Below are 17,496 nucleotides of genomic sequence, written 5' to 3'. Positions count from 1 at the left end.
CTCATGGGGTGATCTCACGGCAGATGAGGCCAACCTAAATGTGGGATGCCCTCCACAGCCCCTGTAACCCTTCCGTAAGCGTGCCTTCCCAAAACTGGTCACTACACTATGAACTTCAGGACTACTGGTCCTGGTGCGTGGGAAATGATGGGGACAGGAGCAAAGGGAAAGGCTGGCAAGTGGGGGGAGAGGAGCCCAGAATCATTTAGGTTGGGAAAAGACCTTTAAGATCATTGAGACCAAAGGGTTACGGTGGAGGGGAAGTGTGCTTCTGGGTAATCTGGGGGTTGCGCTCTGGTTTGGAGACATGCGTGATGGGAAATTATTACCAAGATGCGGAAGAGCTTTCTTCTGAGATTTTTGCTGTATTTTGCCTTGTTTGTCTCCAGCTCTGAGGTTTTGGGTGGGAAGCTTTCTCTCTGAGGACAGTTCTGTGTGGAAAAAATGTAAAAATGACCAAGTTTGCTTTCACCATAATTAGAAATATTATTAGACCTTAAACAAAATCTGAAATTCCAAATACAGTTAATGTTGCTGTTCCCATTTTTCACTTTCCATTTTTCTCATTATTTTAAAAATAACGGTTCAAGTGTTAACAAAGTAAGCTGCAGTTTGTTTAGCCTCCCCTTCTCAAACCTGTCGTTGACTCCTAGCCCTATTCCTCCAACCTTCTCTCTTTCTCTCCAAAATTACTTAACGCCTAAGCAGCAAAATGTGCAGACTTCACTGTGAATTTTTCCCAGGCCGCCCTGGGGGTTTGTGTGCACAGGGGATTTATGTGCACTGCAGCCCTCGCTGACCTGGGTTAGTTAGCTCAGGCACTGGAGATGGTGTGACATGACCGCAGAGGACAAACCGTTCTTACCGGTCACAGAACATCCACATTGTTGCAGTCTGCTATTAATACTTGTAATTAATGATACTAACTTTTATTTATCCTTCAAGGAGCTTTGGGAGTGAGGAGGAGGAAGGTGGCAGGAAGGGGCTGTAGGTACAACTAGGAAAACTTTTGGAAATTGCCTGGGAGGAGAGGCTTGGTGCATGTTGCAGCTGGCTTCCCTAAGCCCACGGTTCATTACATTAGAAGGAAACTCGGAGAGAAAGGGGCTTTTCCAGTTCAATGGCTGCTTTGGAGAAGATAAACATGACTTTCAGCTCTCATTTTAGTTCTTAAAGTACATGGAAGAGAGAAAGAAGAGCATAAGGGTCACCATGGGAAAAGAAGAGATGACAGATGACTCCCCTGCCACCATGGCAAGTACGAGACTGAAGGAAAAAAAACTCCAAATGACCCACATAAGTTCTGCCTATACACTTGTCCCTCAACAATACCATTCCATTTTAGCAGAATTTTGTATTTTTCAGCTTTCAGTACCCATGAAATTAAGGATCCAAGCAGACCTTTTTTAAATAGGCTCATCTGAAAGTGGTTATTGGTGCATAAGCAGTTGGTGGGACTTCTGGGGAAACATAAGTGGCCTAACAGGAAAAGCTCTGTGCTAGAAAAATAAATGGCACTATGAGCAGGATTAAGAGTACTGCCCAGGCAGGTATACAGAAGCCTTCCTGTTCCCTTTTATTTACAAGGAGCGTTTCCACCCTCTCTGGTGGAAGAACTTTTGCAGACATTTCACTCAAATGTTCTTGTAGGCTGCTTTCATTGCTCTCATTTGTGAAGTAGTAAGTAAACAAGGCAGCGGGTACCTTTAGCACAACGTTGGTACGTTCCCCCGGAGCACAGAGCAGTTGCTAAAGCTACAGCGCAGATCAAGACCTTTCAACATGCTCCTTTCTTTGTAATTAATATATCCTAATGTGCATTTGTTGCAAATCTAACCTGTCCTTCCTGCATCAATATTGAAGCACTAGACTACATAAGACAAAAAGCTCCTGAGTTTGTATACTTGAATTAAAGGCAGAGTTTGATTATTTATCTTACCTTTGCTATCTCTGATCCTGAAGGAAAATTGCTGGGTAAACAGCTTCTCATCACAGGGTTTTTTAAGGGTATATAATATCTGCTTCACCTAACTATCTGAGATTTTGTAAAGTGAAGTCAGCTAAAGAAGAGAGGGTCAGCATTGTAGCACTGGACCAGATGGTAAACAAGGTATAGGTAAGTGACACCATAAGAACAGGGTAATTGCCCATTTATTAAACTTTACCCATATTTTGGGGGGTCTTCAAGAAATGCAGAACCCAATTAATTCAGATTACCAATGTTTGCCAGTGGTATAGGTTATTTATATGCATTTACATTTAAAAATTACAGAGAACACTGTAGCCGTCATGTCTTCCAAATACAAGAGGAAAAAATTTTAAAGACAGCCTTTCAGGTGTACAGGCTTTTGTTCAAGCAAGCTGTGCAAAACTCATATGCCCAAAAGCCTTTCTGGTTTTCGCAGATGGTATTGATTGGTCTGAGATATTATCACACTTTACCAACCAAAGAATAAAAGAAGAACCAGCAGCATTTCTGGAAGGCGTGCAGGCGTACAAGTACTTAGGCTCATTTCCTTCAGGAACAAAGCCGATACCTTGGCCAGGGAACCGATAAAACGTAACCTTCAAATAGTGCCATTAAAAAACTTTCTTAGCAAGGTGGGAAGGTTAATATGAGCACCAGGGAGAGGTCTTGAGAGCACCAGAAATAGTCCTGAGGAGGTAGAACTCCTCTTCACCTCCACCTTGCCCTTGCCAGCTTTCAGGTTTGACGGATAACCAACATCCCACAGGAGCCAAAGGCACGTGGTGCCTTGTGGCATCTGCAGGACAAGCCAAGCTCGTTTTTTCTCATCCAAGCTGGAAAAGCAGGAGTTCCTCCTGTGAGAATGAGAAGCCCGCAGAGGGGATGGCGGCAAAAGTTAACGGGAAAACGATAAGTTCAGGGGAGGCTGAAGTTTGGGCTGAAGTTCAGGAGAGCCACAGGAGATTCACTGTAGAACACTTCTGATGAAAAGAGGAGTACAAATAACTGGATGCTTGGAAAGCTGCAGACAAAACAAGCTGTAAGATTTGCTTTTTTTTTTCAACTTGAACATTTTTGTGAGCTGGTAGTCAAGGGTGCTCAAAGCAATAGGGACCTGCCGCCAAATGATATCTGTCTTCGAAACTCATCAGGCAAAACTCTGGTATACCAAATTTGGTACAACTCTGTTTTCTGTGACTGATGAACGTGTAAACACAACAGTTATAAGACCATAAAAAATAATCAGGTACAAACTTTGAAATTGTTCCTTCATACTTTTTTAACCTTTGGAGAGAGCAGCAACTTTTAAAGAATATTGGAAGAAAAAGACCTAGAAAATGGAACTCCTACAGTATGTTAATCTGTCCTGACTCCCCAGCAGGTACAGCAATTTAAATACAGGTCTAGTCATTGTGATCACTGAAAGCGTGGGTGGGAAAAGGACTGCTACAAAGTGATAGAAGTGATATTCTTATCCTTGCAGTTATGGTTTCAATAGGTTTGTTCAACAAATAAGTGATTGCACATTGGTCTTTTGCAATGTTGGTGTTTATTTAAAGTACGGCTGCAGCTGCAGAGCTCCAGCCCCTTGGCTTTGCAGAGCTGCTTTCCTAAACGCTCACCTCTGCTCTCTGGACGTACACGAGCTCTGCCATTTTGTGTTAATACTGCAGAAGTACCATTTGCTTTGTGCTACACCTGGACCACTTTACTAGTTCTGGATTGACTCCAAGCACGTGCCACAGTACCTCAATACCACCTACCTTTGTTCCCTGCTGCTGCTTGTCCACGTCCAGAGATACCCACATCCCACCTCCCCAAGGTCTGTTACTATGAAATTCCCAAACTCAAAGCTTTCTAGCAGCTCCTGACGTTCTCCCTCATCACTGGCGCTGTCACAGTCTTGCCCCCAGGCACGTGTCGTTCCTATTCACATGCCATATTTCCGATTTGGAGCCTGAGCAAAATAAAGAGCAGGGCCCCCGCTCCCTTGCAGAGGAAGGGCAGATAGGTAAAGAAAGGAAGAAGCTGAGGGAAGTGAGATAAGGCTTGCACAACTACAGCAAAGCACGCAGTCCTGTGAGCAGCACAACAAATTAAAACTGAGCTTATTGAGGATTTACGTTTTGAGGAAAGTATTCCTGTGTGGATGCTCTGGTTTCTAATCAGAGCTGAACTCACCCAGCAGTCCTTCTCATTCTGAAATCCTTAAAAGTAACCCTTCACTCAGCTGCCTTTTTCATGAGATACGGGGAAATCTAATATCCTTAGGAACTCCATTCTTCTTTCCCATGTGGCTGAAATTAGCCAATTCCCTCAAAACATATTACCGAGGAAAAGGTAGACGTATGTTGAGAACACTGTCATGTACGCCACACTTTCCAAGGAAATTGGGCTAAAAATAAAATGATCTTTGCTGCATTTGGAAATTTTCCTATAGGAAATCTGGCCCGTGATGTTTCAAAGTTCTCCTCTTGCCCAAAGACAAGGGTGTGCAAAGGGGCGTGAAAGTTTTTCAAAAGCTCGATGCAACATCTTTGGAGCGTGCGTGTGTGTCTGTCCCACAAGAAGCGATGCTGCGGAGGGACTACGCCACCTCTCTAAGCCCCTCATCCACCTCGCAGATCTGTGCCACTCCTCACACCTACTCTCTGTGTTGTCTGTGGAGAACACACTCTTGCTCTTTTCCTCCACAGCAAGCGTGAAACCTGAACACTTGACTGCAGTTAGTATGACTCATCTGGGCTTTACAGTGCCCTCCATGGTTTTACGCTCCCGTGTAGCTTATGAATGGCCCTATCATTCCTGATTCCGTTCAGAACTGGACAAGTGACGTAGAAATGGAAGAACTGGCATACACTTACTTTTGAGCACCAGTAGCGATTCTTTCCGTGCGGAAGATTTCTGATAGTAAAAAGCTCCACATCATACCAAGAGGCCTGGCTGGAGCACACTTAGTTTCATAAATCTCTGGGAGCTAAAATACCATTGGGGTATTTTGGAGAAATTCCTTCTTCTAAGAACCGACTGAGAATTTATTCCAAGAATAAAGACTTCTAAGAGTTTATTCCAGGAATAAACTTCTCAACCATACCTAGTAACAAGAAGCTAACTCTTCCCCTTAGAAACCATCATTACTTTTCAGGGTAGAGAAAACCAGTAAGACTCTCATGTCCGCCCTAAAGTCCTGTCTGGGTTTAAACAACGGTATTTTGGTTCCTATATTCTAAGAAGTAACATCTTTTGGGACTTCTTTGTCTTTGAACACATAAATAGGAGTCTCCACAAAAGTTCGATGAATGTTTGGAGTAAAGTTCAAACCTGTTTTATTATGTTTCAGTGTGATTGCCATTCCCTATTAGAAAAGTCATTCATACTGTGTGCGCAGTAGTATGCATAATCTAGACTATGATCTAATATATATATATATTAGGCCAACATATGGCAAGAGGAGCTGGTGAGAGACAGTGAGCATGACTCAATGAGTTGTAATCCGTCCAGTGGGAAGTACAACATCAGAAAGTTACTGGCAAGAGACAAGATTTATGGGAGAGGGAGAATACGTGGGCAGCAAGTGCAGGGGGAAAGGGAGTGAGAAAGATCTTTGAGCATGTTTCCCTTTATTCTTCATCTGGGAAATACCCCATTTCCACATCCCATCTGCTTTTTCCAGGAATACATAAACTGCAATAGCAACAAGTACAGAGTAATTGTGTTTTTGTTTCACCACATCAATAATAAGCATTTCTAAACATTTCACTGTACAAAGCTGGCATCGTATAAAATGATTACTAACATCAGCCAAGCACGTTTACGTTCATTCTCATGCCGCAGGAAATCACGGTGGATGTGTCTGCAATGCGGGCAACTGCTGTGGAGCATGGAGGTACTTGAGCTCGAGTCATACGATCCAGGTCAGGTAGCAGTCCAGCACCACTGCAAAGACCTCAGTGCAAACAAGAAGAAGTCATTAATAACCCAGCTTCCCTCTCTGAAGCGTGAGTTAAGTTCAGAGCAGTGGAAACGAGACCCAAGTGGTAGTATAAAGCCACCGTGACCTGTCTACAGGGCCTTGCAGCGGAATTAATATGGGCTCTTGGCAGATAGAAACCATAGGGCTTGAAACATTGAGCAACCAACTTGAGCTGGAAAGGAGAAAACTCCCAAGGTGAAGGCAAGGGAATTTTAGAGTCGGCTTTACCTTGTTTAACTTTAAGCAATTAATAGTGCAGTGTTTAGGCTCAGGTAATCATCTGTGGTGTGATTCATTTGCCTTCATATAGACATAAATGCTATGTTAGCCACCCCAAGGTATCCTGTCTGGCCTCCTGCAGCCCCTTTTAGGGAATGTGAATCATCTGTAGCATCAGACCTGCCAGCCCTGTGGAGATATGGTGCATCCCATCCCCAGTCAATGAAGAAAAAGTCATCTCTGATGTGGGAGAAATCCCTTGGTAGAGCGGGTGTCCGAGGCATGAGTTGGGTGTAGGAACACAGACATCCAGTGCTACTTGAGATGCCCCAGTGTAAGCCTACATCGTCACAGGGCTGGAAGACACCACATAAGACCTGTATCCTACTGGAGTGTCAACTGGATACTCAGAGGTACTCCAGGAAATCTCAAATTGCACCAGACCCCTGTGTCTAATGAATTGTGCCCAGAGAGGAATGGGATGAGTTGCTGCCACCAGCAGGTGCCTATTCTCTCACCAGCCGGAGAGGGAGACTAAATGTCTGGTTTAGATGAGTTTTGCATGTCTGACGTTGGGTGAGATGAATCCCTATGCGTACGGTAATGCAGAGTTTGAGGGCAGTAGTGTGAATGCCAGGAACTGCACATAGCATGTGTGCAACCATGGCAAACCACATCCTCAGCTCCACAACTGCCTTTAGTCATTGAATTCCTTCATTTAGCACAAGCTGCTGAAGAAGGCACCTCACCCAATAAGTTAAATATAAGGGACAACACTCTTGCCTTCAGCTCCACATGCAAACACAGAGACAATGCACCAAGATCAAACTGTAAAGAAAGGGAGAACCGGGTTGGAAAAGATCAAGTCATTTCACTAATGAGGCCATTCCTCCATTAATTACATTAAGTGCTGTGAGGATTCAGTCGTCAGGAGCAGAACTGGAGCTGAGGGACTGTGTGACAGAGATGCCAACAGCAAGTCAGTGAAATTACGGTTGGACTCATTTGGGCTCTGGAACCCTTTCTTCCCCCATCAAATCACGCCATCAGTCAGCCTACGGGGGATAACTTCACAATGAGTCGTAGAGTTCCTCTGCTACGATTCTCAGGAGCGTACGCGCTATAATTACTCATTTTTTGTTATCCTTCTTTTTGTATTACTACTGCCATACTACTCCGGGCTATTAACTCACCATCACCCTGAACTAAGCAAAAGCAGCCCTGCTGCGCTCCGTTTGGAAGGGAGACACTGAGATCCTGTAAAAACACTGTCTCTGACCCAGTAACTGAACTGGCGCCCTAATGTGACACAGTACACCCAAAACTCTTCTCTGTGGTGTCTGTGGACCATCTTTGGGAACTTGCTGTCTTTAACATGCACCTACCTGCCAGTTTACTTCATGTCTACAATATGCTCCTTCCTCGTGAGAGGAGGGCATTAACGCAGCCCTGAGTGCAGTTCAAGGATGAGATCCCAACACAAAACTACTTTTTTGTTGCTCTGACCATGCATTTTGGAAAGAGCTGAGGGCAGAGGGACCGGTGTCTGGCCTGATGGAAGAACATGCCAGCAACTCAGATCTCCCACATCACCAGCAGAGTCAAAATGATTAAAGGAAATAAAGGAGAGGCAAGGAGGCTTGGCAAAACCAAAATGCATGTTTCCCTCTGAACCTGGATTGGACTGGTTGGCATGCTAGACATCAGGAAAACACTGGGTGCTAAAGGTAGATTTGTTCAAGTGAAGCAGGAATCTCCCATCCTGAGCGTTTGGTGTCATCTCCACTCCTCGGAGGCTGTCTGCCAAAGTCAGCTCCAGTGCTCTAGGTAAAGTTTTGTCACAGCGATGACACTCTCCCCAGTGTCAAGTCTTCAAGTAGATGCAGTAATTGCATTAATTCCTAGCCTAATTAGCTTTTTTTTTTTTTGTATTTCAGTGTGCTACTCATCACTTTAGCACTCCTCGTTCAGAAATAGGGGTGAGACTCCTGCATTTGTCTCTATGTACCTACAGCACAGCAAAGCTCCTTGGGCATAAAGATCCTGCTGAAAGCCACTATGTTTTCATTATTTCATTATATATTGATGATGCCTAGTTAGCCACAGTGCTCTGGCGTATGTTATGAGGCTGTGTGGTATGTCCCTGTGATGGTAAGTGTCAGAAACGTCCAGTTCACAGCTGTCATGGTATATGGCATCTGCTCAGAGAGCTGGGCACTGAGCTGTACAAGAGCAAAGAAAAGGACAAGAAAAAGTCGGCAGGCTCTGGGGGAGAGTCTGAGCTTGAAAGAATTTTCCCTCCTATACATATGTATGACACAGGAATACAAAAAATCATTTTAGTCTCTCCACCAAAAACGCAGGTTATTCTTTCGTGCCTTAAAGTATTTCGTGTGTGCCTGTATTCACCTCTCTTCAGCATCTTGAATTTACTGTAAGCAGTTTATTCACTCTCCCTATTTGTTCACCTTTTCTAAGCAGATCCAATCAAAGGACTACTTCAGTAATAGAACTGAAGCACTGGCACCAAAAACCATCTCAGAGAGAAGCGACCTGCTATTACTGCTTGAAACCGAGTAAATTCTGGGAAGAGTTAGCCATAAAATGCACATTTCTTACGGCTTTGGTTACCGAACGTCCTTCGAGAGGGGCTCAGCAGGTGCCAGGTATATACAGAAATAACAAGTCACAACTTCCAGGCCACTTTCCATCACAGCCCACAGCAGCAGACTGCATTAGTGTCAGCAGCAAGGCAGCACTGATGCAACACAGCAGCCACACGGAGTATTGCAAGTCGCCTGCCCAAAGTGCTTCTGACTGCTTGTACGAGCTCGAGCAAAGCGGACTTGAGGAGGTTTTTGCATGGATGTGAAGATATTTTATTTTTTGAGGAAACGGGATTGGGTTGGAAATGTTTTCTCCCTTCTGTCAGAAACTGACATTACAAAATAAGTCAAAATAAAGAAGAAAAGCCCTGACAAAATTTTGAGAATTCATGACATTAATTTTCAGATAAAATTGACTTTAAAATTATTACTTATATAATTATTGCAATTAGTTGAACTTCTGACAAAAATAAGTCTTCTGGATTTTTTTTTTTCCTTTTTATGGCAGAAATATCTGACATTGGGACTATGTAAAATCTTCTTTCAAAAGGGAAATTAATAGATATTGACCTTCTTTCCTTAACAACGTTGCTTTTGCCAAATCAGATTTTTCTGACAAAAATTGCTCATTGAAAATTTTTCCAACTAGCTTTTCAAGGAACTTTTAAAGGAATAGCAACTCTATACAGAAAAGAGGCCTCCAGTCTAACTGGATCAGACACAACATCTGGCACCGAAAAACTTTCAAATTGTAGTTCAACTTGGGGGTAAACTGTCCAGATGCAGAGATACATTTGACTGTATAATGACATCTGTTATGCAAACCAGTATTACAGGCTTAGATCTGTATCTCCTAATGGGTAAGGCAAAAATTAAGCTAAACTAAATGATAAGGAATGATTTAAGATTACAAACTTAATTAAATGGAAGATAAGGGGGTTTCCTCCTGAACAGTTGATTAAAAACTTGTATCTGATCAGAAAAAAATGCACACACATCAACATACAGGATTTAGGAGGAGAAATATTAGGTCAATCAAGAAATAGGCATTACTGGTCCATTGCAAGGTGGATCAGTATGGACGCACCTTGATGGACGTCAATGACACAATGATATTTGCCTACAGCTTTGTGGACTAGGTCATACAAATGGAGGACATAAGTCCTACATGAAATTTTTGCTAGAGTCTAAGATAAAAATCTAGATTTTTATGGCTATAAATGTAAACTTGTAGCAATAAAAATCTACTGCTAGATCAGCCTATGGAAAAAGGAAAAGACTAAAGCTGGGAGGATCCATATGAAAGCACGTGCTTGAGATAGAAGGTAACTAGGCTTATTTATATGGCTTATTTACCCTTGTCTTTAATAATGGGAAAGATGAGAGGAGGCTTAATAGGAATGAATATTCAAAAAGGAAAATTCCAACAGATGAAGATGAAAAAAATATCTACTTTCACTGTGCTGAAACTTCTGGAGCAGGTTAATCTTCCAGGAAGTACTAGCATGTGAAATCGCAAGTCCTGCAGCAAAGCTTTTCTAAATGAACCTATTCATCTCTGGCTAGTGCATTAGCATTTGAAATTAGCAGACACAGCACTTGTATTTTGAAAAAGAGTAAAATGACCCGTGCAGCTACAGGACTGTTAGCCTGGCTCCCAGTGTATGCAAGGTGTTGGAACAAATTTCAAAAGAAAGACTGCCTAACAAAATGGAGATAAGCAGAAAATGGGATGCAACACAACCGGAATTTACAGCAATGGATTTTGGCAGATAAACTTGGCATCTTTCTGTGATATACTAGTCTATGTTTAGACGAAAGAATGTGATAAACAGAACCCACCTTACCTTCTGCTAAGACTCACATACATTCCAAGGACAAATTATTAATGCTTAAGGAAAAGACAAGAGGGGATAATTACAATTAGTTTTAGGAAAAGACGTGGCTGCAGGGTAGGTAACAATAGCTAACACTATTGGAGGAAGGAAGACGAAGCCAGAAAAAGGCAGGTTCTAAGTGGAATATGTCCAGGATCAGCCATTTTGTCAGTTGTTCACAATACCAGGGCACAAAAATAACTAATCAAAATAGTTAATGACACAAATCAGGGAGACAATGTTAATAGAGAGGAAAGACAGAATATTATATAGGAGGAACCTGATAATCTTGAGCAATGAAGCAATAAAATTCAGATTAAATTTAACAGCCTGAAGTGCCAGGTCAGGCACAGAGAGACTACTACAAAGATTTGCTGTAAGCTGGGGGCTGAACTGTGATAATGCGAGGAGAGGAGAAAGCCCAGACTGGAAATAATCATTCACAGCATGGCCATGAGTCATCAACATGATTCAGCCACACAAAGGTTGATGCAATTGTAGGATGTATCAGGAATAATTTTTCCAGTAGACAGGGACAGAGGAGAACGGTAAATCAAAGAGGGTTATACCTGGAATATGACAGAAACCCAGCCACTTATACTCTATATGGTCACTTACTATAAATGTCGATGGGATAAGAGGATCTAAACAGAAAGACCTTGTTGGCCACAGAAGAGAGGGGTAAAAAGGGGACGTGGAAATTCAGGCTGGAAATGAGCAAAGTTCAAAGATGACGAGCACTGCCGCTGGCCCGCAGCAGCGTAGTCCCCTGCCCACGAAAAAACACGCATAGCACCGCAGTGCCCACCAGGCGAGGAATAAACACTTCTCCTATATGATCCGGTTCAGCCTAAACAAATGCTCTTCCATCAGCCAGAGGCAGGGACCAACTGGATTTGGGAGCTATCGGAGCAGCTTTTTCCAGCTCGAGGAAGGTTTGTGCTCCCAAACTTTTCCCACGGGTGCCATGCCTCTCCTCCCAGCTTCTCAGCAGAAAGTTTGACACGAAGTTGCCATCAAATTGCCAATAATTAACTTCATGTTGTGTTTCCTGGACTCATTTTTACTAATTTTACTATTGCAAGGAGTACATTTTGAGGCTCATGAGTGACAATTCTTGTCACAAGGAGCAGATCTCTCATTAATTCTTCCTGCTCTAGATTAATTTGTGTGACAATCATTTGTGACAAAGATTAATCTTTCAAACAATTACTGTGACAATCTTCTCCACAGAGACAAGCCATCACACTTCTGCTGCTTTGCTCTGACCTTGTTTTGTGACTTTGGGAAAGTTATTGTTTCCTTAAGACTCATTTTACCTACCTATGAAATCTATAGAAGTCATCTGCACAGAGTATTTACCACGTATCTCAGGACATGGGCACTTAATAAACTGTGAAAGGATCAAAGGGAAAAAGGTGATTGGAAAATAATCTGGGATCTTCAATAAAAAAAGATAATAGACATAACTTCACAAATATTACAGTGAAGAGCCAACCAGAACATTAAAAAAAAAAGGATGTATTTTTCTGGAAGTATTTTGTTTGTTTGCTTCTAAGAACTGAGGGTGTTTTCATAAGTAATTTCACAATTTTGATGAAATGGGTATCCAAAATTTCATAAAAAGAGTTAGTGAAGTGATCAAAGCGCTATCTCTAGCAAGTAAACAATATTAATAACACTGAACAAAGTTAATCTGCTTTTTTTGGCAGGACTGCAATGCTGACTATGCAAACAATATTTTGCAAAAATATTAAGCTTAAACATATTTCTTTTTTATTGAAATTTTTTGGCAACCTCTCATGAACATTGGTCCACACAGTGACTTTTGAAGCATGCAGAATCTCTTCTCTGCATGAAATATTCATAACGTAGAGAAAGGGTTATTCTTAGAAAGACAGAGAGAGAGTGTGAGTAGCATGACGGAGAAGGCAACTTTTTCTGTTAACAGACTCCTGCTCTCTCATTTTTTCATATTTAAATAAAAATATACCGTGCAGCTACAGTTCCTGTTCAAACCTTTGGTGTCTAGGGGGGTACCCACCTGCCTACAACACGTGTCGGCTTTACAATACGCTAAACAGCACAGCAAAGTGTACGGGATTATTCTTTAAAAATGATATCCACAGTGTTAAGGACTCTCTAATGAGGACTCTCACTTGCCGGTGATGGACACCCTGCAGCTTGCAAGTCTGAACCTGAAATGATGTTCTACATCTGAGTTTCCAAACTGTTTTCTGTTTTATAAAAGACAGATTCCTTAGGCTGCAGGGCAGAGGCAGCGAGACCGAAGCTCCGATTAACAAGCTGAGGAGAATCTGAAGGAATTTAAGTGCCCAATCCCAAGCCCATGATCTTTGCCTTCCCCCCTGAAAAGTCGTGCCCAGGGTGAGGGTCGCGGGGGTCCCCCCATGCCCTGGCCTTCAGGAGGGTCCCACTGGTGTTGTGCACCCTGAGGGTGCAAGGCTTGGCCATGGTTTTTTTGGGGAACAAGCTGGATCCTGCCTTACGCTCCCATGCAGGACCCTCATGGCCAAGGCTGTCTTTAACCCTGGGGAGGACCCAGGTCCAGCCCTCCTGTGTGACTGTCCTGGTTTTGACTGGGAGAGAGTTAATTGTCTCCCTAGCAGCTGGTGTAGTGCTGTGTTTTGGGTTCAGTATGAGAAAAATGTTGATAACACACGGATGTTTTCAGTTGTTGCTAAGTAATGTTTAGACTAAAGTCAAGGATTTTTCAGCTTCTCATGCCCAGCCTGCAAGAAAGCTGGAGGGGCACAAGGAGTTGGGAGGGGACACAGCCAGGGCAGTGACCCAAACTGGCCAAAGGGGTATTGCATACCGTGTGATGTCATGTCCAGTATAGAAACTGGGGGGAGTGGGGCTGGAAGGAATCACTGCTCAGGAACTGACTGGCCATCGGTTGGCGGGTGGTGAGCAATTGCATTGTGCATCACTTGTTTTGTACATTCCAATCCTTTTATTATTACTGTTGTCATTTTATTAGTGTTATTATTATCATTATTAGTTTCTTCCCTTCTGTTCTATTAAACCGTTCTTATCTCAACCCACGAGTTTTACTTCTTTTCCCGATTTTCTCCCCCATCCCACTGGGTGGGGGGGAGTGAGCGAGCGGCTGCGTGGTGCTTCGTCGCTGGCTGGGGTTAAACCACGACAGTGACACACTGACCAGGCAGGGCTGGTGACACCTCCACCGCAGACTCTGCTGCTGGAAGGTTTGAGCTGCTCCCCTTGTAGGTCACTGCCAGCCCCAAGGAGCTCAGCCCCCCCAGCCCTGGGTGGGGAGCAGAGGGTCCTAAATCAAACCAGCAGCCATCCCGCTGGCACAGAGGCACCTGAACGCAGATATTGCACATGTCTGTGAACCCAGATCTCAGCAACTTCACAGGGTTTCACCCAAAACCTTTCATGGAGGTGGGAATCTTCACTGGGATCCTGGAGTTACTGGTAAGTGCTCTTTCCCTACAGACATGTGTTAGCACTGCATTCCCGCAGGTTTTTACAGGTATAAGGCTATTACCTCCCTGTAGTACAGCATCATAAAGCTGGACGTGTACAGGGGTGGATCACACTCTGAACAGCTACAAAATACGCCAGCAGGTTTGTGTTAGTTGGTTGTGGGTTCTCTTCCTGGGTTACGTATGCTCATGCAGTTAATGGGACTGCAATGAAGTCAGAAAATCATGCCTGATTACAAACCATGCAAATGGCACACTAATAATGCGAAATCATGGGATTTGTATCATAGAGGTGACATGCAGAGGTGACATGAAAAAAAAAAAAGTTTTCAACAAATCAGAGGCTACAATCAGAGGGAAGCGGTTTCTGTATTCAGGCTGGAAGTTAATGAGCCTGATGTAAAGTGTGAGCAAAGAAACATGGTGGGAAATTAAAACGTTTCAAGAATCATTAGGTGTAGACATCTGGGTTTCCTAAAATTCATTTACACTAAAACTAGTTTTCCAATGTAAAGCTTTGGCAACCACTGTTTAGCTGTAAATTGAAGCAGTAATACATTTGATGTTGCTGATGTAAAAAAGGCACTCTAAATGAAAACTTTGCCTGGGAAATGTTGTCTTAATCCCTAATTCAGTTTAAAAAAGCACAAGCAATACATCTCATGCATCTGAACTTCTGCAAAGCATTAGATAGCGTAGTTAAACTGGAGACTGCAGATTGAATCACAGATTGACAGGAAAGCACTACGTGGGACGTGGTGGGAAGTATACTGCAAGAGGAAATTTTGGCTGGATGGGGTTACTGACGGAGCTCCTCAAGAACCAGCCAGAAATAACAAAGTGATCAGAGCCCAGTGCCCAGCCCCAGGGTGACTCCAGCCCCTTTGTGAGGCAGCCACTAAAAAACAACTTCAAAACTAAGCTGGATTCAAGTGAGATGTCTCCAGAAAAAGGATAGGCAAGTATCAGTTCCCCAGTTTTAGGCAGCAGTGACACCCCCCTTGAATCTTGTATGTAATCAGCACAGCCACGCTTAGGACAACAAAAGCAAAGCAGATGCTGGAAATTGTCCTCTTACAGACTTTTCAGGGGAACTGGCAGGCTGGGACGGTGCTAAAGGTACTTTACAATTAAAGCATCTGTATCATCACATCCCCAGAAGTGTAGGGTTTATACCAGCTGTAGTTCATGTAGGATGAGTGCTGGCCTTAGATTTTGGTCCCACTGTACTGCTTAACATAGGGACTGGTCAGCCATGTCACGGCTGACATCAAGTACTGAAGTCAATGGGCTCCTTCCCAGAAAATGGTGATTTTATTTGCCATAAGGTGCTATGGGTTTCACATGAAGTTGAGCTACATATATCCTACAATGTCAGAGTGAGCGTGCAAAGCTTAGAGCAAGGAACATACCTTGTGTTAGCTGTACTTCCAGCAGTGTTTCTAAGTCTGAAAAAGTCTGGCGTGCTTAGTTTGACAAAGCAAAGGCTGTTTTCCTTTATAGAGGAGAATACTTAAAAGAAAAGAGAGAGCTGAGACTGGCCAGACCTTTTAGCCTACCAATAAATCTGAGAGGATCTTCAGTGACCAGAAAAGAGAAATTTGACTTAACTGTCACCTAGAAGATAGTCAGAGCAAAAGCCATGCCTTTGTCATACTCTGCAGTCCTTCTCGCAGCCTGTCTGCTTTCACTTTGCAGCTGTTAAAATATCCTTGTGTAGTTGTCAGGGATTGTACAGAGAAATAATTCCAGTCCTGTTAAGTCCCTCGATACAAGACTATAATTTAAAAAATCAATTACTCCAAGTCAAAAGCTGTGGCTGTCCTAAAAAAGCACAAAAGGAAGAGCATGCCATGTCAGCCAGGCAGAATTTGCACAGCCCTGGTTTCCCTCCCTGGTGTGCAGTTCCTTAGGCTGCTCTTTAATTCTTTGCCATGCTGAGGATTTTCAAAGATAGATGCCAAATTCAGAAAGAATATGACACTTGCTACCTTTCCATCAAAGTCTATGAGAGCAACTCAAGATCACTGATTATTAAGCCTGCTAATGTCCCTGTGGAGAAGGTCCACTGTGGGAGACCGTAGCCCCAGCAGGTTTGTAATTTGCCACGTGGCAAACGCGGTTCCACCGTGGCAGTAATTACGACAGCTTTAAGGTCACCCTCGAGCCAGTGTCCATCCATTTGGTCTCCAAAGCGGTTCAGCTGTGGTCGATGCCCGCCTGCAGCGTTTGGCCCTTATCTGTACCTGGTAGACCACGGGCAGCAAATCCACCAGCATCATGCCCCACATTAGCTGTTCCCGATCCTCTGACCTCTCCTTTCTTTCAAAGGCAGCAAGGGAAAGCGGGGTAGATCGTGTGCCCTTTGAAAACCCCCTCGTTCCTCCTCATGCTCCTCTTCCCTGTCCCCTCCGTTGCCCACACTGATCCTTTGAGGGCCTGGGTGCTCTAAATCAACCCAAGGAAATGTTCTGGCAAACAAAAAGATTACAAAAGAAGAAGGGGTTTGGGGTTTTTTTCTAGTTGCTGTTTTAACCCCAGCTTATTTTCCTGATCCGGTTTACAGCACAGCCCTCATAAAATACTCCTGTGAAGAGGTCAGGGTTGGACCTACATCAAATAAATTTGCCAGCGGGCAAATATTCATGTAACTGTACCTTGAAGTTGTCGAAGCAATTAACATAATTAAGATAAATTCAGGGCAGTAGTTCCCTACCTGCAGAGAGCTTAACTACTTTCTTTTTTCCTTTTCTATCCCTAAGAACAGACGTACTCTGCAGAAAAGCTCGTATATTTTTTCCCAATTATACTGCTTAGTCTAATAAAAGATTCTCCTGCTCAGTAGAAGTGACAGAATTACATAAACATCCCAGGAATCCTATTGTTTAGAAAATCTTTAAGCTTGTTTCAGAACTTTGTACTCATATTAATCTATGGGCTTTGTAAGAAATTACTATAACAGAACTCTGCAAGAGATCTTATGGAAAGAAAGCTGATTTTTGCAATACAAAAATCTGTAAGTGAGTCACTTACTCCTTCTCAGCCTCTCATAGGTTTTGTTCACACACTTTCCTCTGACCCATATACTCACGAGTACCAAGACACACGTGCCCAAGCAGTCGTAGACCGCTTGTATGCAACGTGGAGGACAAAGGACATCAGGAGCTGAGGCTTCAACATGTATCCTGGGTTTTGGACTTGCCTTTTTTACCTTTTAGGAGCGGATGCCGTACTGGATTGCTTGCCTTGTGATTTTGACTCACCTCCTGTAAACGTTAGGCAAAATTCCTGAATTGCACAACTTTTATTTTCCTAGCCTGATAAGCTCTAGTTCTGTTCTTCATCCACTTGACAACTTCAACGTTAGCTCAATTTG

The 17,496-nt window shown here is 43.2% G+C and overlaps 1 long non-coding RNA gene across 2 annotated transcripts in view; it reads right to left on the bottom strand.

Moving 5' to 3' along the window:
- The window catches only part of LOC126045253 (uncharacterized), a 95,838-nt gene that overhangs the window by 18,829 nt on the left and 59,513 nt on the right, over nucleotides 1-17,496 (bottom strand). For both annotated transcript variants that reach the window (XR_007508012.1, XR_007508010.1), the window contains exon 6: nucleotides 330-431. This is a non-coding gene — a long non-coding RNA (uncharacterized LOC126045253). The remainder of the gene's footprint in view (nucleotides 1-329; nucleotides 432-17,496) is intronic.

Source organism: Accipiter gentilis, chromosome 13 (assembly GCF_929443795.1).
Source record: "Accipiter gentilis chromosome 13, bAccGen1.1, whole genome shotgun sequence".
NCBI lineage: Eukaryota > Metazoa > Chordata > Aves > Accipitriformes > Accipitridae > Astur > Astur gentilis.
This window is presented reverse-complemented; position numbering and strand designations above follow the sequence as displayed.